This window comes from Dasypus novemcinctus (genome assembly GCF_030445035.2).
Source record: "Dasypus novemcinctus isolate mDasNov1 chromosome 11 unlocalized genomic scaffold, mDasNov1.1.hap2 SUPER_11_unloc_3, whole genome shotgun sequence".
In the NCBI taxonomy this organism is placed as follows: domain Eukaryota; kingdom Metazoa; phylum Chordata; class Mammalia; order Cingulata; family Dasypodidae; genus Dasypus; species Dasypus novemcinctus.
This window is the reverse complement of record NW_026688127.1, coordinates 182,240-209,653: the sequence shown is the minus strand read 5'-3', so window position 1 is coordinate 209,653 and position 27,414 is coordinate 182,240. Positions and strand designations below refer to the sequence as shown.

The 27,414-nt window shown below is 36.3% G+C and overlaps 1 long non-coding RNA gene across 1 annotated transcript in view; it reads right to left on the bottom strand.

Annotated features, from left to right (window-relative positions):
- Nucleotides 1–1,015: 1,015 nt before the first annotated feature.
- The window catches only part of LOC131277385 (uncharacterized), a 115,952-nt gene continuing 89,553 nt past the window's right edge, over nucleotides 1,016–27,414 (bottom strand). Inside the window, exon 4 of the long non-coding RNA XR_009184564.2 lies at nucleotides 1,016–1,391. This is a non-coding gene — a long non-coding RNA (uncharacterized lncRNA). The remainder of the gene's footprint in view (nucleotides 1,392–27,414) is intronic.

The following is a 27,414-nucleotide window of genomic DNA, read 5'->3' as shown; positions in this document are numbered from 1 at the left end:
ATGTATGCTATAGTATTTTTCATTATGGTATTATATAAATTCATTAAATAACCATTACATAGTATGACTGTATTATCAAGGTTATGAAAAACAGGAATTAATTAAGAATTAGGAGAATAGGATGTTGGGAAGGTGTTGTCATTTTAAATGGGATTTCCAGGGAGGTACTCATTAAGAAGGGATTGTGGCAGTTTGAGATTATTTTATGTATGCTAAAAAGAGAAAGATTGTTTGTAAACTAATATATTCCTCTGGGTGTGATACCCTTTAACTGCATTAAATAATTATTAAATTATTTTTTAAGATTGCTTTAGAGCAGGGGTTCTTAACCTTTTTTGTTCCATGGACCTCTTTGCCAGTCAGGTGAAAACCACAGACCCCTTATGAAGTCCACACTATAAGGTGTATTATTTAATAAATATATCACACATATATATATATTTTTTATTGATTTTGTAAAAATATTACATTAAAAAAATATGAGGTCCCATTCAACCCCACCACCCCCACCGCACCCCTCCCCCCCCAGCAACACTCACTCCCATCATCATGACACATCCATTGCATTTGGTAAGTACATCTCTCGGTATCTCTGCACCTCATGGTCATTGGTCCACATCATGGCCCACACTCTCCCCCATTACATCCAGTGAGCCCTGGGAGGATTAACAATGTCTGGTGATTGCCCCTGAAGCACCATCCAGGGCAACTCCAAGTCCCAAAGGCGCCTCCACATCTCATCTCTTCCTGCCATTCCCCATACCCATCAGCCACCATGTCCACTTTTCCCACTCCACTCCAATGCCACCTTTTCTCTGTGGTCCTTGGATTGGTTGTGTCCGTTGCACCTCTATGTCAAGAGGAGGCTTAGATTCCACATGGTTACTGGATGCAATCCTCCTGCTTTCAGTTGTAGGCATCATAAATATACCAACCCATCCCCACAAGAATAATGTTTTTTAAATTTAAATTCAAGCTCATTGACCCCTTGTAAATAACACCTGCTTTAGGGCTTTTGATTGGACTACATCAGTAGGTGTGACTCATCTGAGTCCTCACCCCTTTGCTAGTCTGATATAAATAGACATTTGTTAAGACACAGAAAGAGAGAGCTCTCATTTCTTTTCCTGCCATGTGACAGAAAGGAGAAGGTAACAAAGCTGAGGCCCTGGGGAGAGAAGAGACATTTGCCTGAGAGCTTACAGCTGAATTTGTGAAGAGAGCAGAGCAGCTGGGCCTGAGATCCAGGTAGAGATCACTCACCACCTTGCTTCAAAAGCTGACTTTATTGGGAAAGTCAACAGATTTCTGTTACTTTGCATCTGTATCCCTTTGCCAAACCAAGACAGACATGATAGAGAAAACACTTGAAGGATGTGAAGGAATTCATCCTGCAAATATATGAGAACAAATATTCCAATCATTCAGGACTGAGGAGGGAACATGGAAAAGATATAAAACATTGTGGAGGGATCCCAATTAGCAAGTGAGAGCTTAGGATGAGATGAGGTGCAGAGGAAAAGTGAAGTCAGTTTGGGTAGAAACCTACTGGCCAATTTTTCTGTTTTTAGAGTTGTGGGATTATAGATAATGATGCATAAAATACAGAATAGCCATTTACCATGTCACTATTGACACCCTGCACTGGTGTGGTACATTTGCCACAATTGGTGAAAGCACATATAAAAAATTGTACTATTAGCTATAATCTGTGATTTAACTTAGGGTTCACTGTGTAGTATAGATTCATGAATTTAAAAAATACATATTCTATTGCCATGTATACAAGCTAACATTTCCCCTTTTAACCACAATCAGATATATATTTAAGAGCTATTAATTACATTCACGGTGTTGTCCTACCACCATCACCATCCATTGCCAAAACATTTCCACTGTTCCAAACTCTGTACAGTTTAAGTCTTAACTTCCCATTTAAGACTTTAATATCCCCAAAATACCTACTGGCTTTTTAAAGGATTTTGGATTTTATTCTGAATGAGATGGAAAGCCAATAGAGAGTTTTGAAGTTATTGTATGGCTTATCTTAAAAATGTCTTTGACTGCTGCATTGTGAATGAAATACATGGACTGATGTTGGAAGCAGGGGAACAGACTGAATCTCATGCAGGAATCCAGTAGAGATGATGGTGGTCAGGAAAAGCACCATACCATGGAGATGGTAAGAGACTTAAACTTGCTTCATATAATACCACAATGTCTCTTGAAAATTTCCGTCAAGTTCTTTTTTATATAATGGCATTTTACTACCCTGAAACATATTAAATATATATAATAATTTGACATTAGAATTTTAGGCAAAGATACATTCATTATTTGCATGGCATAATAGCTGCTTCTTAGAAAATATGATATATGATGTAAAACACATAGAAACTGCTCTCTACATTTGAATGAACCCAAAATACTTTATGCACAAGTGAGAGGGTAAGGCAGCATCTAAATGACTCAGTCTGTGGTTTTCCTGGGATATTTCTCCATATTTTGAAGAGTTATATTGGAAACCCCAAGGAGGTTGAAAACTTGGTAAAGGAAATAGGGCAAAAAAAAAAAAAAGAAAAAAGGAATGGATACAATAAAAACTCTAAGTGTACAATTCAGAAGTATTAATTAAATTCATAATGCTATGCTACCATCAATACCAACCATTGCCTAAATTTTTCCTCACATCAAGTACAAACTCTATACCCATTAAGCAATATCTCTCCATTCTCCCCAATACAGGCTCTGATAATCTCTAATCAACTTTCTGCCTGTATGTATTAGTTTATTCATGTAGGTGGAATCATAGAATATCTGTCCTTTGTATCTAGTTATTTCAGCATAATAGTTTCATTCATCCATGTTGTGGCATGCATCAGAGTTTCATTTTTTTTTTTTGACTGAATATTATTCCATTATTATTATTCCATTAAATATGTTTATATATATATATACACACACACTATGTTCCATTTATCCTTTTATCTTTTGATGGACACTTAAGTTGTTTCCACCTTTGGGCTATTTTAAATAATACTGACATGAACATTTATGTTTAACAATATATTAGGGATTCTGTTCTCATTCCTTTTAAGTATATACCTAGAAGAATGGCTGTTGATCATAGGTAATTCTACATTGAAATTTTTAAGAAATTACCAAAATGTTTTCCACTGAGCTTGCACCTTTTTACCTTTCCAGAGTCATATTATTCTTAACCATTTTTTCCTTTTGTAAACATAAAAATGCATAGAACACAATGGTCAATTTAAACATTATTAAAGCAAACACCCATATAATTGAAAATATAGCCAATAACTCAAATCCATCCCAATGGTCAATACTTTACTTTTCCCAGGAATTACCACGCAATTGACATTATAGGAATTGCATTCTTGTTTTTAATTTTTAACCACCTTTTATTTTTTTAAAAGATTTATTTATTTATTTATTTCTCTCCCCTTCCCCTCACACCTTGGTTGTCTGTTCTCTGTGTCTGTTTGCTTCATCTTCTTTGTCTGCTTCTGTTGTTGTCAGCATCATGGGAATCTGTGTTTCTTTTTGTTGTGTCATCTTGTTGTATCAGCTCTCCATGTGTGCGGCACCATTCTTGGGCAGGCTGCACTTTCTTTCACACTGGGTGGCTCTCCTTATGGGGTGCACTCCTTGCACGTGGTGGCATGGCATTCCTTGCATGCATCAGCACTGCACATGGGCCAGCTCCACACGTAACCACCTTTTAAAGCACCTGTACAATATTGCAAAGTTTTTCCTGTTTTTGAACTTTCTATAAGACGTGACTTATATATTTATTTGTGCCTTGCATTTTGCTCTTTTGTTCTATTACCATATATACAACCTAAAATTTTGACTTTTAACCATATTCAAATATATAACTCAGTGATGTTAATTGTGTTCACAATGTTGTGCTAAAATCATCACCATCCATTACCAAAACCTATCCACCATCCCAAAAAGAACCTCTGTACATTTTAATCATTGACTCCCTATTTCCTACCTCCACTCTATTAACCTACATTCTAAATTCTGATTCTATGGGTTTGCTTACTTTACTTATTTCAATGAGATCATACTATATTTGCCCTTTTGTGTTTGGATTATTTCACTCAATATAATGTCTTCAAGGTACAACCTGTTGTTGCCTGTATCAGAATTTCACTCCCATTTGTTGCTGAATAATATTCAATTTTCTGTATCTACCACATATTGGTTATCCATTCATCAATTAATGTACACTTGGAGTCCTTCCATCATTTGGCATCATGCCACTAAGAACATGGATGTGCAGATATCTGCTTTCAATTGTTTTGGCTATACACCCATGAGTGCGATTGCCAGACCAAATGTTAATTCTATATTTTCCACAGTGACACCATTTTACATTCCTACCAACAATGAATGAGTATTCCTATTTCTCCACATCCTCTCTAAGACTTGTAATTTTCAGTTTTTGAAATAGTAACCATTCTAGTGGGTGTGAAATGGTATCTCATTGTGTTTTTTATTTGCATTTCCCTAATGACTAAGCATCTTTAATGGCTTGAATGTCTTTTCGTGTGCTTTCTGGTCATTTGTATGTTGTTTTTGGAGAAATGTCTATTCAAGTCTTTTACCCATTTTTGAAATGGTGTGGTGGTTTGGAGCTATATGTACCCCAGAAACACATGTTCTTAAACTTATTCCTTGTAAATACCAAGAAATTGCTCTCTTTACTCACTGGTTACTGACACCCATCCCCTACTCTCACATTAGGCAGCAGTGGGATCCAGTCACTGCCATAGATTGCTGGTGCCAGACAGAGACATGTAAAACCTGGTTCCCAAGATTGAAGGGAGTACAGCACAGGCCCAAAGCTTCCCACTGCTTTTTGATTAGCTACTTTTGGTCTCTGGGGGCATGGCCTTAAGGGCAATTACTGTTCCATGCCTCCCCATCCTCAGCAAAAGTGACAGAGGAGACTTAAAGAAAGAATGCTTCCTCAGACCTGTGGAAGATAGTTGGACTACATTTTGTAGAAAGGTACCAAGTCAAGAAAGTATAGCTTTGTGGAGCTATGAAAGAAGTTCCTGACATACTTAGTGGCCTCTATCTGATCCTCTACCCTGAAAGCTACTCTGGCTGGTTCTGGTTTTCTGGTTCCTGGCCTTGATCTAGCAGGAAAAGACTTTCTTGGGAAACTCCATCCAGCTTTTCTCTCCTCCCAGAATTTGTCCTACAGGCAAAAGCAGCTTGAGACAACTAAAGCAGTGTAAAAAACAATTGAGGCAGACAGCCTGTGGCAGGGAATTGTCTGCTTTAAATCCTACAGTGGGACACCTGGAGAAGCAAGGTCTGCCTCTGTGTAAGTCCAGAGGGGCATTCAAATGCTTGCAAACAGAGGAACTCATAAGAGAAAAAACAATTCTAGAAACAGCAATGAAGACCAGACTTCTCTGGACATACCAGACAAATTCTTTTAAAAAAATGTTATTCAATATGTTCAAGGAGATGAAGGAAAATACAGAGAAAAAGCTAAAGGATAAAAATGTTTTGTAAAGAACCAAACAGAACTACTGGAGTTGAAGACCACAATAATTAAAATGAAAACTTCCCAGGAGGGTCTCAAAGCATATTGGAAGTAGAAGAAGAAAGAATTCATGAATTTGAAGACAAGAAAATTAATGAGCAAGGCTGATGAGTAGAGAGAAAGATGAATTATAAAAAGGGAAAATAGCATAGGAGTCCTGTGAAATATCAAGTGTACCAATATACACATTATGAAATTCCCAGGAATAGAAGAAAGACACAAAGAGGCAGAATGAATATTCAAAGATGTAATGACAGAAAACTTCCCAAACTTAGCAAAAGACATGAATATGCATATCTAAGAAGCCAAGGGAAAAGCAAGCAATATAAACCTGAAGAGAAAAGTGTATTTTCACATTCTATTCAAACTACTGAGTACAACAGAGAGTGCTCAGAAAGCTGCAAGAGAAAAATAACACATTATGAAAAAGGGAGATTCAATTATTTTAAGTGCTGATTTTGTTGTAGAATTTGAGAGAGGTTCAATTATTTGCGTATAGAGAGGCCAGGACTCAGGAATGATTTTGAGAAGGAAAAATGGTTTATTGACCGCCGGCCAGACTAGGGAGCTTTCTGTTTGAATCCTGAGCCCCAAGCAAGATTTTTTAATCCCTTTTATACAGAGAGGAAAGGCCAAATGGTCCCTTTGTTTCAGTTCTCAATAGGCTTCAATTAGCATATATATCTTCCACATCTTAGGTAAGCTTTTAGCATGGACTTCAGACATTCTAGGTAAGCTTTTAGCATATTTAGTTTGCATTTCCCCTAAATACTTAAAGTTTATAGACCTTGCATTGTTAAACTGTTTCCTGGGACTGGAGTCCTTGCCATTGTTACCAAGGGCAGGACTGCAGCCTCTTACCATCACACCCACAAGTCAGAGAGCTTAGGTTATCTCTGAAGAGACACAGAGCCTCCCACCCATAGCCCACATCAATTTCTCATAAGAAACAAGGAGACAAGAAGGCAGTGTTGTGGAATTTAAGAGAAGTTCAATTATTTGAGTATAGAGAGGCCAGGACTCAGGAATGATTTTGAGAAGGAAAAATGGTTTATTGATGGCCGGCCGGACTCGGGAGCTTTCAGTTTGAATCCCGAGCCCCGAACAAGATTTTCAAACGTCTTTTATACAGAGAGGAAAGGCCAAATGGTCCCTTTGTTTCAGTTCTCAATAGGCTTCAATTAGCATATATCTTCCACATCTTAGGTAAGCTTTTAGCATGGACTCCAGACATTCTAGATAAGCCTTTAGCATATTTGGTTTTTGCATTTCCCCTAAATACTTAAAGTTTATAGCCCCCGCATTGTTAAACATTTCCTGGGACTGGAGCTGCTGCTGGTCCCTAAGAGCAGGACTGCAGCCTCTTACCGTTCCACACCCACAAGTCAAACAACTTAGTTATCTCTGAAGAGACAAAGAGCCTTCCACCCATAGCCCACATCAGCAGTGGGGTGAAATAATTAAAATATTGAGAGGAAATAACTGCCAACAAAGAATTTTATATCTGGAAAAACATTCTTTTAAAAATGAGGGAAAGATTATGACATTCTAAGATTAACAAAAGTTGAGGAACTTTATCAACACTAGAACTGCTAAACAGTTTGAAAGGAAAGGAAACTAGAGAGCAATTCAAAGTGGCATAAAGCATTAAAGTCATCAGATAAAACAAACCATAAGAATAATTATAAAATAAGAGTATTATTGTATTGTATTTTTAAGTATGTAACTCCTCTTTTCATATACTAAAGGTGTTAAAATGCAAATGCAAAGAAAGTAATGATTTATCTATGGATTTTATTTTAAAAACAATATAAGTTGTAACAAGTACAAAAAAGGTAGGGGAATGGAGGGGTATAGGAACACTCTATCTGTAAGCTATAGATGTCAAATTGGTATCAAATCAAATATGACTGCTACATATTTAGAGTGAATTTTAGCCCTTGGTAACCATAGGAAAACATGAAAAATAAACTGAGAAAGCAATGAGAAGGTACTTAATATGGTATAATACAAAAAATAACCAACCAAATGACTATGAAATTATAATATATATAAGTGGACATTAATGGAAGAAGTTAGGGACAAAATAGGCATAAGACTTACAAAGACTAAATAGCAAAATGGCAGATATAAGTCCTGAATTATCAATAGTTACTTTAAATGTAAATGGATTAAACTCTCTATTCAATAGGTACAGATTGGCAGAATGGATAAAATAGTATGTCCCAATTATATGCTGTTTACCCAATAATTATAATTAAAAGGTGTAAATGGGTTGGAAGTGAAAGGATTGCAAAAACTTACCATACAAGTATAAAACAAAAGAGAGCTGGGGTAGCAATAATAATATGATAAAATAGATTTTAAGTCTAAAACTGTTAGAAGAGACAACTCAGCAGGAATATACATGATAATAAATATATATACACCTAAGAGGAAGGTACCAAAATATATAGAAGAAATACAGATTTGAAGGGTGAAATGGTTCGACACTAAGAGTTGGAGACTTTAACACACCACTTTCAACAATGGATAGAATATTTTTACAAAGATCAATAAAAAAGTAGAAAACTTGAATGATACTCTAAATGAGCTAGATCTACTGGGCATATATAGAACACTTCACCCAACAGAATATACATTATTCTCAAGTGCACATGGATCATTTTCAAGGATAGACCATGTATTAAGCCACAAAAAGTCCCAATGAATCCAAAATACTGAAAGTATAGTATTTACCTTCTCTAATCACAATGAAATGAACTAGAAATCACTGACAGAGATAGAAATGGAAAATTCATATATTTGTGGAAATTAAACAATGTATTATTCAACAGCCAGTGGGTGAAAGAGGAAATCACAAGGGAAATTAAGAAATACCTTCAGGTAAAAGAAAATGAAAATACGTTGTACCAAGACTTAAGGGATTCAGCAAAGATAGTGCTGAGAGAGAAATTTATAGCTCTAAATAGTAACATTAAAAAAGAAAAAAGAGGGATTGTGGCTGAAAGGGGTAGTCTAGGGATGTAAATGTCAACTGAAATAAAGCTAGAGAATAATCTTGGGACAGAATGACATAGTGAACCTGGAGGTGGGCGGGGATTATGGTTAATAATACAAATGTAAGAATGTTCTTCTATGAACTAGAACAAATGTACATCACTATTATAAGGTAGTAAGAATATAGTGTAAGGTAAAAATCCAATTAATATGAATTATGTACTATGGTTAACAGCAATATTGTGATATTCTTGCATCAATGTTAAAGAAAGTGTTATATTAGTGATAAGGGACAATATTGGGGGTATGAGATTTTTTCTTTTAATAAGGAGGAAGTTCAAACATTAACTGGGGTAAACATTACACAACCCTGTGATGAAAGTGAGAACACCTGAGTATAAATTTTGGATGGAATGTACAAGCATGGGACTGTATAATACAGTGAACCATGTGGTGGAAGTTGGATTATGGTTAACAGTACAAATATGAGAATGTTCTTTCATGAACTATAACAAATGTACAATACTAATACATACTGTTAATAACAGTGGATATATGGAAAAATATACCAAAGGTACAATATGTACCATAGTTAGTGGTAATAGTCTAATCATGTCCTGTCAAAATCTGTAACAAATATTCCATAACAGTGTAAGTTGTCAGTGGATGGGTGACGTATGTGAATTTTGCACATTATGCATGATTGTTTTGTAAGCTCACAACTTCTCTAATAAAAATTTTTAAAAAGAAGATGAGAAAAAAGAATGATTTCTGAATAGAGAACTATCCACAAAACTGGAAGAACTGGTAAAAGAAGGGCAAATTAAACCCAAAAGGAGCAAAAGGAAGGAAATAACAAAGCTTGAAATGGAGATGAATTAAATGGAGAATCAAAAAACAATATACATCATGAACCAAAAAATCAATAAATTTGACAAACCTTTAGCTAAACACAAAGAAAAATGAGATAGGCAAAACTAACTAAAATCAGAAATGAAAAGAGGAACATTATTACTGTTCCTTTTTATTACCCCACCAAATAAAAAGGACTTTAAGAGGATAATATAAAAAACTGTACAACAGCAAATTAGATAAGCTAGATGAAATGGAAAAATTCCTAGCAACACACAAACACACAAAGTACCAGATTGACTCAAGAAGATAGAGATGTCAAATAATAACTAGTAAAGACAGTCATCAAAACCTTCCCAACAATGAAACCATATTACTTCATTGGGAATTTTATCAAATATTCCAAGAAATATTAAGACCAATCTTAATTTTTTCCAAAAATTGGAAGAGCAGTCTAATGGTCTGTAGTTGTATGTACCTCAGAAAAGTATGTTCTTCATGTTAATCCATTCCTGTGGATGTGGATCTAGTGTAAGTAGAAACTTGGTGAGAAGAATCTTAAGATGTGACTCACCTCATCCAGGGTGGGTCCTAATCCTCTTACTGGAGTCCTTGAGAATTGAATGAAATTCAGATAGAGAGAAGCAAGAAGCTGGAAACAAGGACACCTGAGAGAGAAGGGAGATATCAGCAGACACATCTTCCTTCAGCGCTTGCCTGGTTGCTGCAGTGTTCTGCTGAACTCTGGAGTTTTGAAATAGTTGATTCAGACAGTTCCTCACTATTTAATAGTTAGTTGTTCTGGTTAAGGGATTGATTCCTGGAGCATTCTACTCCACCATCTTCCCACAATTCTCCTCTGTGCATGTATCATTGTGTACACATGCCCAGATTTCTCTAGGGAAGTTGTTGGCATAATTGTTGGCTATATTGAATGCAGATATTCAATTTTGTTACAAAATGTCAAAATGACTCCTGAACAGTCTATTATGTTGTCCTAATGTCGGTGTATGATAGTATTTGTTGCTTCACATTATTTTTGCACATCATGTTGTCAGCTTTTTAAATTTTGGTAAATCTCACATGTAGGTATGCAATCGTATCACCTTTTGGTTTTAATTTAGATTTCCCTCTGAGCACCTTTCTTTTACTAAATTATTTCTGTTTTGAAGTATTTGTTCAATTATCTTGTCCAATTTTCCTATAGGATTGTATGTTTGTACTGATTTATGAAGGTATTAATATATGCTGGACATAAGTCTTTGTCATTTCTATTTATTGTAAAGTCTTCTCTAACCAGTCAGTGTCTCTTTAACTTTCTTTATATTGTCTTTCATTAACTGGATCTTATTAATTTTTCTGCCATAAACTTCTCAGTCTTATTCATGGTTGTTATTAATTTCTGTGTCTTGTTAAGAATAAACAACATATAATACAAATAATACTTTGTAATATCTTTATGTTCTTTCCTTCAGCTTTTTGCATGTAATTGACCTTGCATTTTATTGTGTAATATTGACACAGGTGTACAATTCAATTTTATATACATACCTAATTATCCCTGGACTAAGTATTTAAAAATTTTTTCCTTCCTCCATTGATCTGCAGTGCCAATCTGGTCATACATAACTCATGGATGGATGTTCCTGTTTCAGGGCTCTTCCTTCTTTCCATTGGCTTATTTTCCTATTTGTGCCCTGATATCACACACATTGAGTTGTAATTATAGGATGTCTCTATATTATTGTACAACTGGTTCCTCCATTTTTTTCTTCTTTTTCTGAAGGGTTTTTACTTTTTCCATCCCATTTCCATTTAAAATTTAGACTTGTTGAGGCCTACTTTTATTTATTTTTGTTATTACCTTGTATCCATAACTCATTTCCAAAAAGAAAATCTTTCTCCTATTCTTTTAATTCTCTTAGGTTAAAAACTTTATATTCCATAATGGTGACATTGGGAGTTGGAGATCATTCCATACACTCAATATGCCTTATTTATCTGCAGTTATAATTTATTTATCCATTTTAGCTATATATATATAATGATAATTAAATATCCATGTCATTACCACCCAACTTAAGACAGAGTATCACCAATAACTTTGAGCCTCCTAAGTGCAAAAAGATCTCTTTCTTTCTTCAGAAATGAAGTATAAATTTTCTGTTAAAATAAGCAAAACCTACAATATTTCCATTTTACTTCAAGTTGATGAGCTTATTGAATAGGATGACGTCAAATAACATTCTAAGACTTTCATACTCTGACTATATACTTGTGACTTTCTGAATACTCACATGCCCTCTTTAAGCTCCAGCCTTGTAAAACTACCTGAAAACATATGTTTTTCCCTTCCTTGTATTTTTGTCCACTATAATTCTTTTCCATGAAATGTTTCTTTTCTATCTTTCCTCATAGTACTGGCTAATTTTCACTTTTCTCTCAAAACCCTCAAAATATTATTCTCTTCTTCAGAAGATTCTTTTGCTCTTAAATAATGCCTACTTTTTTTTCTTACATGGTACTTCATTGGCTACAAACCTTTTCTCTCTTTTGCCAGTGTGTGATCTACCTAAAGACAGGTTCACCATCACATCTCCATTTAGTGATCAGAAAAAGATAAGCACTCAAGAAATGACCATGTGGGTCTAAGCCCCCTCTCGATATAGAGGTGAAATAACATTACCGTCCCAGGGGCCACAGGATGGAGGAATAAAATATGGATTACAGTGGACAAATGGGTGACTAGTAATAGAAGTCACTAGTCACCATTGTGTGTAACTAGTAATAGAAGAAACTGTAGCATTGATTTGGAGAAAGTGGCCACGGTAGTTGCTGAGGGCAGGGAGAGGGAAGAACAGATGTGATGTGGGAGCATTTTTGGGACTTGGAGTTGTCCTAAATAATATTGCAGGGACAGATATTGGACATTATATATCCTGCCATAACCCACTGAATGTACTGGGGGAGTGTTTAAAGTACAGTGTAATCTATAATCCATGCGGTGCAGCAGTGCTCCAAAATGTATTCACCAAATGCTATGAATGTGCCACAATGATGAAAGAGGTTATTGATGTAGGAGGAGTGTGGGGGTGTTGGCTATGTGGGAACCTTTTATATTTTTTAATGTAACATTTTTTGTGATCTATGTATTTTCAAATGAATACGATTTAAAAAAGGAAATGACTGGAATGGCATTTTGCATATAATGGCTAATACATTTTAATCACTCATTATTTGATTTAATTCAGCATGTAATTTTGGTTGTTGAGGCATAAAATGGTTAGGAGACATGACTCAGATTTTATGGGCTCTTATTACAAAGTACCATATTTACACAAATAGTTATGTCATATTATTAGTTTTATATAAGTGCATAATAAAGTGTTTCAAATGTGAAGTAAATGTTGGTTGATTTAATAGCAATATGGATGGAGGGATTCAAATAATTCCTTCAGTTAACAATATTTATTGAGCAACTGTTATGTCAGGCACTCTGCTCAGCACTAGAAATAAGATCATCCAAATATTCTCATTTCCTGCCAGCACAAAATTCAGAGTGGAAGCCAGACTTTAAAAATTGGTATGTAATTTTTTCAACTGTTTTTACATGTTAGTAAGTAAAATAAGTAGCATCAATAAAAATGGATTTGTTTGCTCCTGGCAGTTTGTGCAAGTTCTGAGAAATGAAGTACAGAGACAAGACACACTGTGAGAAGAATATTCCATTGTGAGTAGAGTAGGCTATAGTGTCTCATTATGGAGGAGAAACTGAAATGTGAGGAACATAAATAAAATACTAAGCAAGACTGGAGTAACTACAACCAAAAAAATAGGCAAAGGGAAATTATTACAACTGAGCATTGCAGTCTGTAGGAGGAAATTTTCTAAAAATAACAAGAAACCATTACTGGGACTTAAATGAAGATCGCAAATGGAAAGACATATAGATGGATACATAGATGGATGGATGGTGGATGGATGGATAGGTTGATAGATGAATAAAGGACTGTGCACATGTGTTCAATTAAGTCTTGAGAGCATTTTTGGAATTAATATTGAAATTTCATAGTCTAAAAATGATGTATCAGGTGATGAAATATATGACTTTAGGGATTACAATACATTGGTCTCCTAGGATACTCGTCTTTGGCCATCTTGTATTAAATAAGAATTTCCTAGTGGAGCCTGATATCCCAAGGGAACAACCCATGAGCTGTCAATAGAGAATGCAAGCATCCATGCTTCAGGGAAACTGACAGCTTCATAATAGAACATGTTTATTCTTAGAGATCAGGGGAAGCAGAACATGTTTACCTACTACCAAGTTGCACTTCTCTAAATGTGGCTTGTTAAAAATATAGCATTTTTTATTGCCACCATTTTCTAGAAATTTGGAGTATTCCAAAATCTGGAAGGATAATACATTTCCAAGGAATCTTGTGGTTAAACTAACATATTAGCTTAAGGGAAATTCCAATGATTTTAGAATTGGATATTACGAGAGAGCTCACTTTATGGCTATCTAGTTGTGATCATAATTATGTTACTTTAGAGACATGTTTCTAAGGTGACAATAGTAGCTTTATTTCTGAGCCCTGTTTTTGCTTTATTAATAATGTACTATCTGTTGACTTTAAAAATGATTTTAATTTTTCCATAGAGCATGTCCAGAAAGCATTTTATTTTTAATTTTCATTTTCCAGGGAAGAAAGCATGAGTTCAAGGATCTGCAATGAGCTGGCGGCCAACCATTTTGGATCAGCGTCACCACTGATTACATTTTTGTTCAATTTTCTTCTCTATGCTCTTATTCCACTTTAGGAGAAAGCGAGAACTACTCAACACAAAAAAAGGTACATGATTGCAGAGATCACTTTATATGACTGTTATAGTAATGATGTTGTATTCCCTTACCAGAGCAAAGTTCAGTTATGGATTTCCAGTAGGAAGCTCAGGTAACCAATTACATATAAGTCCTTAGATTTTTATGTATGATTTTATAACTTCCTCTACCAGTTTATCCTATAAGTAGCATTTAAGTACTTCAAAAAATCAATCTATAACCATACACATTGATTGGAGTAGATTTACTTAGATCTATAGATTTTAGGGTTCCTCATGTTGAAGGTTAGAAACAGTTTTGGACTACCATACCCCTCCCCATTGTCCTGTGTAAGCATTTGTGAATCAGAAAATAATACCTGAGAATAAACTTTATATTTTGGCCTCATTCATGCCATGTTTTTCTCAACTGTTTGAGTAAGCTAATGTAAAGTGACCAAGCTTATCATATCCACTTCTTCCACAATTGCATATCTTAACTCCTTGTCCCTTTCCTGATGCCATTGGCTGCCCTTAATATTTACCAGAAGACCACATCCCACTGGTTCTGTCTACATAATATATTTGTATTCAACATCCCTTCCTCTCTTTATCCAAAATCAGGACATTCATTACACATTTGTGAAATAGGAATTGTTAAAGCACCAAGGTGAACACTGCTTTCTATCTACAATTCTGTAGTGTTAAGGACTCCTAAAGATATTGGAAGATTAAGTGTTTAATGCTAAATATTTAAGTATTCTCCAAGGTATCAGCATAGGTTGGGAAGCCTAAAACTAAAACTCAAAATATAGCAATTTATCATTAAACAGAATTTAGGGAAAAACAGAGAACTTTGGGCTGTGAGCTCCTGTGATTAAATTCTGCCTCTCCCCTAGAGTCCCCTTGGGTGGGTTACTGCACTAAATAGTCCCTTAGAGGTCAAGATCTCAGAACAGAGCTTGGCACCTGGTGAGCCCAATGTCTCTTATTATCATCATGGCCACCAGGAACTCAAAGCCATCTTCTGGACTCACAGTTCATGGGTCCTGTTAAATTATCATATTTTGCAGTAAATGTGTTTCCAACTCCTCATGACAAGATGTTAGATGCATCAAGAAACTGGTATTAACACCCTCACTTGACATATGGAGAAACTCATTTCTGAGGAAAGGAATAATTTTCCAAGGTGAGTGAGTCAGTGATCACACTGAGCACAGTATCCAGATTTATCACCCCACTCTTGAACCTCTATAAGTAGCCGTTATTCCAAACCTGGCAGTCTCTCAGGAAAAATCCAGCCTAAAAAGGCAGGGCACACTTCTCTTTTCCAAAATAGGTCAGAGTAGACAGAAGTTTTCTGAGCCCAACATCCAGACCAGACAGTGAATTCTGTTGTGCAGAGAGAAGCAGCTTGCAAGCTCAACAATGTGATAGGTACTCTTGGATTTATTTCCAGAATGACTGGACCAGAATTGAACATTTTAAAAAATATATATTTTTTAGAGAAGTTGTGAGTTTACAAAAATTCATGCATAATGTGCAGAATTCCCATACATTTCCCATCTACCAGCACCTGGCATTGTTTTGGAATATTTGTTACAGATTATTTTAAAAATCATCAAAATATGACTAGTAATATGGTCTGTTGCTTACATTTGGTATAGCTTCCCATTGATCTGGGGATTCTTTCAGAGGATTATGTTGGTGGACAGTCCCCTGCAGATACAGAGTAGGGTTTCACTCTACCACCAAGTGACTCAGTGCTTAGTGGCTGCTTTTCCAAGCATATTCAATGATGCCCAGTTTAAAGGACTCCCACTGGCTGCCTGCAAGAAGAAAAATGCACCAGCCCCCTTGAGATACAGTGCAATGAAACATTGGTTACCCAGCTATTGTAACTGGCAACCTCAACATTATTCATATCCATTCTTAAATGACCTGATGGGCTTTATGAAAGTTTTCTCTGAAATTAAGGAGTTATGCTCATTTTCAAACCCATGTTAATTAATCTTTACTTATTTATTTTTTAAAGATTTATTTATTTATTTAATTCCCCCCCCCTCCCCTGGTTGTCTGTTCTTGGTGTCTATTTGCTGCGTCTTGTTTCTTTGTCCGCTTCTGTTGTCGTCAGCGGTACGGGAAGTGTGGGTGGCGCCATTCCTGGGCAGGCTGCTCCTTCTTTTCACGCTGGGCGGCTCTCCTCATGGGCGCACTCCTTGCACGTGGGGCTCCCCCACGCAGGGGACACCCATGCGTGGCACGGCACTCCTTGCGCGCATCAGCACTGCACATGGCCAGCTCCACATGGGTCAAGGAGGCCCGGGGTTTGAACCGCGGACCTCCCATATGGTAGACGGACACCCTAACCACTGGGCCAAAGTCCGTTTCCCAATTAATCTTTAAATCTCTGCTAAATGCATCATGACTCTCTTACCCAAAACTGCTAATGATCCTGATTAAATGCTTGTTACATTTCTATTGCTTGCCTTACCTTTATTGGTTTTTCTTCACTTTATTCCCTTTTCTTCACATGTCTAGGTACTTATCTGCACATGGTTACTATGAAGAGAGGATTCACAGAGATGGCCTGAAACCATTTCACATCCATCAACCTGCAGTGCCATAATTAGGCATGGATGGGAGAACAGATGGCTAACCCTTAAACAACTTCTACTTTTTTGGGGGCTTGCTTGTTTCTTCCTAGTAGCCAACAAAGTTCTTGATTGCAATGTATTTTTAATTTTATATTCCTGATATGTAGTATAGGACCTCAAACACAATATTCATTAAATAAATAAGGATGGATACATGAACTGATTTCATGTCCAAAGACAAATAATTAATATTATTTCTCTAAGAGGTATAATGTGCTCTTAAAAAGTTGTTTATAAATGAATGGAGCCGAATGTGAAAATTAAGTAGAGTATAAAATATAATCTCAAAAATTAATAAGCTCTTCATGTATTCATTCATATATATAAATATATCCATTTAAAAAATTTATTGAAGGATATCCACTCATATATAAACATACATATATAAACAATAAGAGTATAGTAGTAATTGTGAACTTACAAAACAAACATGTACAACATTATACAGGGCTCTCATACTTCATACTACCCTAAATACCTCACATTGTGTGAAATATTTTTAACTAATGATTAAAGCACATCCTCAAAATATTACTACTAGCCAAAGTATTTTACATTTGGTGTATCTTTCCTCCAACACACCCCATTACTATTACACGTGACCATACATAAACAATTAACATATAGTAAAGGTTTGAACTTACAAAGCAAACATACATAACATCATACAGGGGTCCCATCTACCAACTGACCACCACCACCTTGCTTTGTTGTGAGACATTTGTTACAAATTATTATTATTTTTTTAAAGATTTATTTATTTACTTATTTATGCCCCCCCCCGGTTGTCTGTTCTCTGTGTCTATTTGCTGCGTCGTCTTTGTCCGCTTCTGTTATTGTCAGTGGCACAGGAATCTGTGTTTCTTTTTGTTGCATCATCTTGTGTCAGCTCTCCATGTGTGTGGTGCCATTCCTGGGCAGGCTGCACTTTCTTTCACACTGGGCAGCTCTCCTTACGGGGTGCACTCCTTGCGCATGGGGCTCCCCTATGGGGGGGACACTCCTCCGTGTCACAGCACTCCTCATGCGCATCAGCACTGTGCATGGGCCAGCTCCACACAGGTCAAGGAGGCCCGGGGTTTGAACTGCGGACCTTCCATGTGGTAGACGGACGCCCTAACTACTGGGCCAAGTCCACCGCCCTGTTACAAATTATTAAAGAATATTGTCAAAATCTTATTACTAATTATATTCCTTATCTTACATTTGGTATATTTTGCCCTAACCCATCCTATTAATTTTTTTAAATACATTTTTTATGACAGAAGTAAATTTACAAAACAATCATGCACATGTGTAGTATTCCCATTTACAACACCCCTCTAGCAACACACCACACTGTGGTGGAACATTTTTTACGGATGAGATAATATCATCAGATTATTACCAGGACCATGGTGTACATTTGGCACACTTTTTCCATACTCCCCCATTATCAACACAGTACATCTTTGGCATAGATGTATGAATATTACATTATTACTGTTAAGCACATTACATAGGTCACTCCATTTGTATTTTTCCCATGTTTCTCCACATTTCCACCCCCACAAATAGTGATGTACATCTCTTTAGCTCACAAAGAACAGTCTTGAATCTGTCCCATCAACTACAATTCTCACCCACCTCTGGGTTTACTGTATTATTCAGTCCCTAAATTATTCTCTAGCTTTCTTTAGTTGGCATTTACATTCCTAGATTACCCTTTTCAGCCACATTCCTATTTATAAACCAGCTGTTATTCATGAAAATGTGTTACCATCAACTTTATACATGTTCACACTTTTACACTAGTTAATTAAAACCTCCACATACATTAAATATCAGTAGTCCATCTCAGTCCTCCTCTTACTTCCTTTAAGAATCCACCACCTACCACCAGGTCTTAAAGATATTTTCCCATATTTTCTTCTAGAAGCTTTATTGTTCTTGTTTTTATATTTAGGTTTAATCCATTTTGAGCTAATGTTTATATAAGATGTGCAATAGGGGTTCTCTTTCCTTCTTTTGGTTATGGATATCCCGTTCTCCCAGCACTATTTGTTGACTGGACTGTTCTGCTAAAGTTGGGTGGGTTTGATAGGCTAGTTAAAAATCATTTGACCCTAGATGTGAACGTCTCTTTCTGAATCATCAATTCTCTTCCTTTGGTCTATATGTCTGTCTTTATGCCAGTACCATCTGTTTTTACCACTGTAGCTAGGTAATGTGATTTAAAGCCCAGAAGTGAGTCCCCCAACTTTGTTTTTCCTTTTAAGATGTCTCTGGCTATTCAGGACCCCTTAACCTTGCAAATAAATTTGATAATTATGTTTTCCATTTATTTAAAAAGTACTGGTGGAATTTTTGTCAGGATTCCATTGAATCTGTATATCAATTTAAGTGGAACTCCTTTTTAAAATTTTTACTTTTATTTAAGAATTGACATCTTAATGATATTAAGTCTTCCAATTTCTGACATTGGAATGTTCTTCTAATTAATTTGTTTTTTTTTAACCAATGAATTGCTTTACATCATTGGTTAAGTTTATTCCTAAATATTTGGGTTTTATCTGTCATATATTATTTTCATCACTCTCTTGACACTTTTAATTACATATACTGATATAATCTTCATGTCTAGACTCTCTTCCAAGTCTCCCTCTCCTACTTTTCTTTTCAGGCTATAGCACACCCTCTAGTATTTCCTGCAAATCTGGTCTTTGTTTACAAACTCTTTCAGTTTCTGTTTATTTGTGAATATTCTAAACTAGTCCTCATTTTTGAAAAACAATAATGCTGGATATTAGATTCTTGGCTGGAAGTTTTTCTCTGCTGTATCTTAAATATATCAGACCAGTGTCTTCTTACCTCCATGGTTTCTGTTGAGAAATCAGCATTTAAACTTATTGAGTGTCCCTTATGTTATGCATTACTTTTCTCTTGCTGCTCTCAGAATTCCCTCTTTGTCTCTGGTATTTCAAATTCTGACTAGCATGTGTCTCAGAGTTGGTCTATTCAAATTTATTCAGAAAGGAGTACATTGTGCTTCTTGGACATGGCTACCTATGTCCTTCAATAGGGTTGGGTAATTTTTTACCATATTTCTTCAAATATCCTTCTGTCCCTTTTCCCTTCTTTTCTCCTTCTGGGACACCCATGACATGTATGTTTTCATGTCTCTTAATGTTGTTCGGTTTCCTGAGAATTTGCTCTATTTTTTCCTTTCTTTTCTTCAGCCGTTCTTTTGTATGTTCACTTTCAGAGGCCATTTCTTTAAGCTCAACAATCCTTTATTCTGCCTCATCAAATCTGCTATTATATGATTCCAATGTATTTTTAATTTCATTTACTACCCCTTTCATTCCCAAAAGATCTGCTATTTTTCTATGTAAGCTTTCAAATTCTTCTTTGTGCTCATTCAATATCTTCTTAATATCCTTAATCTCTCTAGCCATCCCATTGAATTTATTAAGGAGATTTGTTTGAACATCTATGATTAGTTGTCTGAACTACTTTATGTCATCTGGAAGCTTATCTTGATCCTTTAACTGAGCCATATTTTCCTGTTTTTTGGTGTGGATTGTAATTTTTTGTTGGTGTCTTGGCATGTGGCTTAATAGATGCATTTATTCTGGGTGCAGTTTCTCTCTTTAGTTTAGGGCTTCTTGTCCTTTCTCCCTTGCTGGTTGTGTAGTAGGTGCCAAGAATATAGTTGATGCTGTTAAGCTGTAGAAGCTCATGCTTCTCTCATTGCCCCAGGGACCAATGAAGCTTCTCCCAACTTTCTCCTTTGCCAGGGGTAGTGACAGAGCCACAGCCAAGTGTAGTAATCCAAGTCATGCAGGCCTAGACTATAGTTGCCTGAGAGACTGATGAAGCTTCATGTCCCTTTCTCCCATGCCTGAGATGTGGATAGGGCTACAGGTGTGGGCAGAAATCTATGCTGTGTGGGTCTAAACTGACCACATTTGCCCAGGTAGACTTCCAACTCTGTCCAGCCAAATATACCTGCAGTTAACAGGAGAGGCTGGCACAGGTCCCCCTTGCTTCCTCCCTGCTGGAGGTGGGGCTGGGGCTTAGGCTAGAGCTGCAATCTGATCTGGATGGAAAGAAGGCTTTCCTTGCCAGCACTAAGATTTTCAGTGCACCCTGCTTCCCCTCATGGCAGGGGCAGAGTCTGTCCTCTTTCTGACTTGGACATGTTCAAATTTTACCTGTTCTTAGGGTTATAATTTAGCCTGCCAAATTTACTAATCAGTAGCTGAAGTTGGTGCCCAACTATCTCTTCCTCCCCTGTTTTTTGGGAAGTGGAGCCTCCAATTCTAGCCACAGATTAGCTCCTAAGGTGGCTTGAAATGCCAGTGGAGGATTGTCACTGGCCTCCAGGACATGGAGTACTTTACTCATGAATCTTCTCTGCAGGTGGGTAGTCTCCTCCTTCCATTCTTTCAAGGATACTGGAGGATGTTCTTCTGGTCTCCTGGAGCTCCCAAACAGGAGCTTCAGATAGCTCTGGGTGATTACTAACTGCCCTGTTGCATGAGCTGACTCTAGGCTCCTTACTCTCCTGTCATCTTGCTGGTTGTCTATCCATTTATTTTTTTAACATCATTTCTGGATTAAAGTGGTTTCTGTTTTAAATTTTACTACATTGTTTAGACACACATCTTTAAAAAGAAAATTCAAACAAAACCACTTCCCTCTTATGAAGACTTTCCTTTTACTTGATGAATAATATACAAATAAGGTTTACTGACCTTTAAGGTCTTTGAAAAATTGACTCAAACTTACCTTTAATTACCATATCCTGCTATTTGATTTAGTCAATATATACAGCAATGTCCCCACAAATTTATTTATTTTTAAGATCTTGTTTATTAGAGAATTTGTGAGTTTACAGAACAACCATGCAAAAAATACAGGGTTCCTATACACCACTCTGCCACCAATGCCTTGCATTGGTGTGGAATGTTTTTTACAAGTGATAACATGATATTTTTACAATTTTACCATTAACTAGAGTCCATTGTTTAACATAGCAGTCACTGTGTAGTATAGTTCCATGGACTTTTTAAAAAATTTTCTGTTACCAGCTATACAATCTAGCATTTCCCCTTTTAATCACATTCAGAAATGTATTTCAGTGGTGTTAATTGCATTCACAATGTTGTGCTACCATCAACACCATTCATTACCAAAACCTTTCCATCATTCCAAATAGGAACCCTTAAATTTTGTATATTCTAGCTTTATAATCACAATGACCTTTTGTTTTGTCTCAAGGTAGTTGGAAAACCTATAGCCAGTAGACTGTGTTCACACACACTAATATTTTCTAGTGTGGCCTTTTTCTTCATCTATTTCCAAGCCTTGATTTCCCAGCACAAAATCTTTTTTTTTTTTTACCTATTAAGTTACTTCATTCATTGCAAAGAGGGTAGATCTACATTTCCTTTTTTAACTTTATTCCATTAAACATGGATTTAGAACTTTCAGCATCTTAAAGGTTTAATAAATATAATATTAATTTATTTAATTGATATTCCATAAATGTAGGGAGATTACATTTAAGCTAAATAAAATTGAAACCATTATATTTTATTCCAGAAATGTTCTTTTTGCTTCTTTTATAGGAGGTTTAATGGATTTTTCTTGAATAAAATTCTAAACCTGTGAATAATCATAAAAGCATACTGAATGCTAGGTTTTGTAATATATTACAATTGTTCAATTTTTTAAAATTACAATTTAGGAAAGATCATTCCGTACATTTCAAGGAATTTTCCTTTACTTATTGATATTTGATAATAGGGATATAACCACTCATATTTTAGGCAGCACTGAATCTTTTTCCTTTTTTGCTTGGGCCCTTTTTATTTTCTTTATTTTTTTAATGTTATGTTAAAAAAAATGAGGTTCTCATATACCCCCAACCCCATCACCCAACTCCTCCCCCAATAACAAAAACCTCCTCCAACATCATGAGACTGCACTTCGTGGATACATCTCTGAGTACCGCTGCACCTCATGGTCAATGGCCCACACCATAGCACACACTCTCCCACAGTCCACTCTGTGGGCCATGGGAGGACATACAATGTCTGGTAAATGTCCCCACAGTATCACTCAGGACAACTCCAAGTCCCAAAAACGTCCCCACATCACATCTCTTCTTCACACTCCCTACCACCAGCAGCCACCGTAGCCACTTTCTCCACACCAATGCCACATTTTTTTGATTACTAACCACAATAGTTCATGAATAGATTATCAGTAAGTCCACTCTAATACATACTCTAATCCTCCATCCTGTGGACCTGGAATAGTTGTGTCCACTCCCTATCTATATCAAGAGAGGGCTTAGATTCCACATGGATGCTGCTTGCAATTCTCCTGCTTTCAGTTGAAGGCACTCTTGGCTCCATGGTGTGGTGGTTAACCTTCTTTACCTCCATATTAGCTGATGGGGGGATAAGTCCAATAAATCAGAGTGTAGGAGTTGCAAGTCTATTGAGGCTCAGGACCTGGCTATCACATGGTCAGTCCAGAGATTCAAGTCCCCTGGGTATACATTAAACCCCAGCACCAACTACAGATCCAGTAAAAGTAACAGGAGAGGTTTGTGAACAAAGATCATATCTGAATCCAGCTCCATCATACAGAAACACAAACTGCAAAGTAGGGCCAACTGACATGGGACTGAACTCCATCTGCCATGACCATAGAAACTGTGGGTCTCTGGCCCTCAGAAGAACCAATATCTGAGGTTGTATCTACTTTATCTGTCTTTAGGACAGATGTGAGTCTTTAGGACTGAGGTGTGCATAAGGGTGACCCCTCTGATAACCTCCTGGCTCTTTTTGGAGACTCATAGCCATATAAACTCATTTGTCCTTTCCATTTCCCCCTTTTATTCAGGTCAAAAAGCATTTTTAACTCCAGGTATTATATGTAGACTGAGATGTCCTGCTGGTCTGACCCTTTTATTCAAGGTCATTTTCTAGTTACATCATCAGCTGGTACTTGGTAGTAATCCCTCAGCACCAGAGAGGCTCATCCCCAGGAGTCATGCTGGGGGGAAGGCAATGCATTTACATTCTGAGTTTGGCTTTGAGACTGGCCACATTTGAGCAACACGGAGGCTCTCAGGAGGTAACTCTTAGGCACCCTGCAGCTCTAGGCCTTGTTCTTATTTCAGGTGCACAGGTTCACAAGCATAGTCATTAGTATCAAGGTCTCATTGTTGGATCTTCCTTTTTTGGTCTTTGCCATTGCATTTGGGGGGTTGTTGCTGTTCCTTTAGGGAATGTGATAGAGCTCCCCTGGCTAGGAACTCAGCACCCCCTCAGTTGTTTTTAATTGTAACCACTATGAAAATATCCATTTTTATGTACCCTGGATATATACCTGGAGAACTCCCTGCCAACCATGTGTGCCCTGTTAATAACACCCCACACCAGTATTCCTCCCCTGCCATTGTTGAACCTCTCTGTGCTCCAAAACTTCTTCAAAAATGAAGCCTAATATATTGCCAGGTTCCATTAATAGTAAAATGGAATATAGTGATGAGTTTAAAGGCTAGATATAGAATACATATTAATTTTTAGAAAAATTAAGGTAAAAAAATGGGTATCAAAAAATTAAAAGATGTAAAAGCTTTGTTTTTAATATTTTGCCTTCCATCACTGCAATAAATGTGCAAATTGGCAAGGCAACTTCTTCCATCTTTTCCTCAGTGTCTATGTCCTTTGACCTTTTTTCCCTAATTATTAAGCTTGTCTTCACAAAAGTTTGAGATCACAGTAATTCATTGAGGTCATTTAGTATTTCTCCTTCAATGCCTGGGTTGCTTTGCTCAAAATAAGATTCTCAAGATTCAACCATGTTATCCCATGTGTTTTAGTGTATTTGTTCTTAAAGCCAAGTAGTATTCAATTGTATGTATATACCACATTTTATTTATCCATTCATCTGTTGATGGACATTTGGGTGATTCCAACTTTTGGCAATAGTGAATAATGCTGCTATGAACATTGGTGTGCATATATCAGTTTGTGTTCTTGTTTTCTGTTCGACTGGGTATTTACCCAGCAGTGGAATTGCTGGGTCATGTGGCAGATCTATAGCTCGTTTTTGGAGAAACTGCCAAACTGTCCTCCAGAAGGGCTGGATTCTTCTGCATTCCCACCAGCAGTGGATGAGTGTTCCCATTCCTCCACATCCTCTCCAGCATTTGTAGTCTTCTGTTTTTTTCATAGCTGCCAATCTTATGGGAGTAAGATGGTATCTCATTGTAGTTTTGATTTGCATTTCCCTAATAGCTGGAGATCTGGAGCATTTTTTCGTGCTTTTTGGTCATTTGTATTTCTTCCTTGGAGAAGTGTCTGTTTAAATCTTTTCCCCATTTTTAAAATGGGTTGTTTGTCTTTTTGTTTTTGAGATATAGGAGTTCTTTATATATGCAGGTTATAAGTCTCGTATCAGATATATGGTTATGAAATATTTTCTCCCATTGTGTTGGCTCTCTTCACTTTCTTGACAAATTCCTTTGAGGTACAGAAGGCTTTAATTTTGAGGAAGTCCCTTTTATCTATTTGTTCTTTTGCTGCTCGTGCTTTTGGTGTGAAGTTCATGAAGTGATTTCCTATTACAAGGTCCTGTGGATGCATCCCTACACTGCTTTACAAAGTCTTTATGGTCTTGGCTCTTATATTTAGGTCTTTGATCCATCTTGAGTTGATTTTTTTATAAGGTGTGAGTTGGTAATCCTCTTAAATTCTTTTACATATGGATATCCAGTTCTCCAGGCACCAATTGTTGAATAGGTCATTCTCTCCCAGTTGAGAGGATTTGGTGGCTTTATCAAATATTATATGACTATATATATGCAAATCTCTATCAGAACTCTTAATTTGGTTCCATTGGTCTTTGTGTCTCTCCTTGTGCCAATACCATGCTGTTTTCACTATTGTAACTTTGTAGTATGTTTTGAAGTCAGGTACTGTGATTCCTATTTCATTTTTCTTTTTCAATATGTCTTTGGCTATTCAGGGCCTCTTTCCTTTCCAAATAAATTTCATAGTTAGTCTCTCTAGTTCCTTAAAGAATGATGTGTTGATTTTTATTGGGTTGCATTGAATTTGTACATCAGTTTTGTTAAGATAGACATCTAATATTTAGTCTTCCTATCCATGAACAGGGAATATTCTTCCATTTCTTTAGGTCTTCTTTGATTTCCTTGAATAGTGTTGTGTAGTTCTCTGTGTATAAGTCTTTTACCTCTTTAGTTAAATTTATTCCTGGGTATTTAATTTATTTATTTACTATTGTGAATAGTATTTGGTTCTTGATTTCATCAAAAGATTGTTCATTATTGGTGTACAGAAATGCTACTGATTTTTGCACATTTATCTTGTAACCTGCGACTTTACTGAACTTATTTATGAGTTAGAAGCTTTCTTGTAGACTTCTCAGGGTTTTCTATGTATAGGATCATGTCATCTGCAAGTAATGAAATTTTGACTTCTTACTTCCCAATTTGAATGCCTTTTATGTCTGGTTCTTGCCTCAGTGCTCGAGCAAGTACTTCTAAGACAATGTTAAATAAAAGAGGTGACAGTGGGCATCCTTGTCTTGTTCCTGATCTTACAGGGAAAGATTTTAGGACTTCACCATTGTAAACGATGTTGGCTGTGGGTTTTTCATATATACTCTTTATCATGTTCAGAAAATTTCCTTGTATTCCAAACATTTGCAGTGTTTTTATCAAGAAGTTTGCTGTATTTTGTCAAATCCTTTTTCTGCATGAGTAGATATAATCATTGACTTTTTCCTCCAATCTGTTTATATGGTGTATTACATTGATTGATTTTCTTATGTTGAACCATCCTTGCATAACCAGAATGAATCCCATTGGTCATGGTGTATAATTCATTTAATGTGTTGTTGGATATGGTTAGCAAGTATTCTGTTGAGCATTTTGGTGTCATTAGAGAAATTGGTCTGTAATTTTCTTTCTTGTGATGCCTTTGTTTGACTTGTAACCAGGGTAATGTTGGCATCATAGAATGAGTTAGGCAATATTTCTTCTCTTTCAATTTTTTGGAAGAGTTTCAGCAAGAGTGGCATTAGTTCTTTCCATAATGTTTTGTAGAATTCACCAGTGAAGCCGTCTGGCTCAGGGCTCTTCTTAGTTGGGAGGTTTTTAATGACTGATTCTATCTCTTTCTTTGTGATTGGTTCATTGAGATCATCAATTTCTTCTTTCATCAATACAGGCTGCTTATGTGTTTCTAGGAATTTGTCCATTTCCTCTGAATTGTCATTTTTGTTGGAATATAGTTTTTCAAAGTATCCTCTCATGATAGTCTTTATTTCTGTGGGATCAGTGGTGATACCTCCTTTCTCCTTTCTTATTTTGTGTATTTTCATCTTCTCTCTTTTTCTGTTAGTCTAGCTAAGGTTTTGTCAATTTTATTGATCTTCTCAAAGAACCAGCTCTTGGTTTTG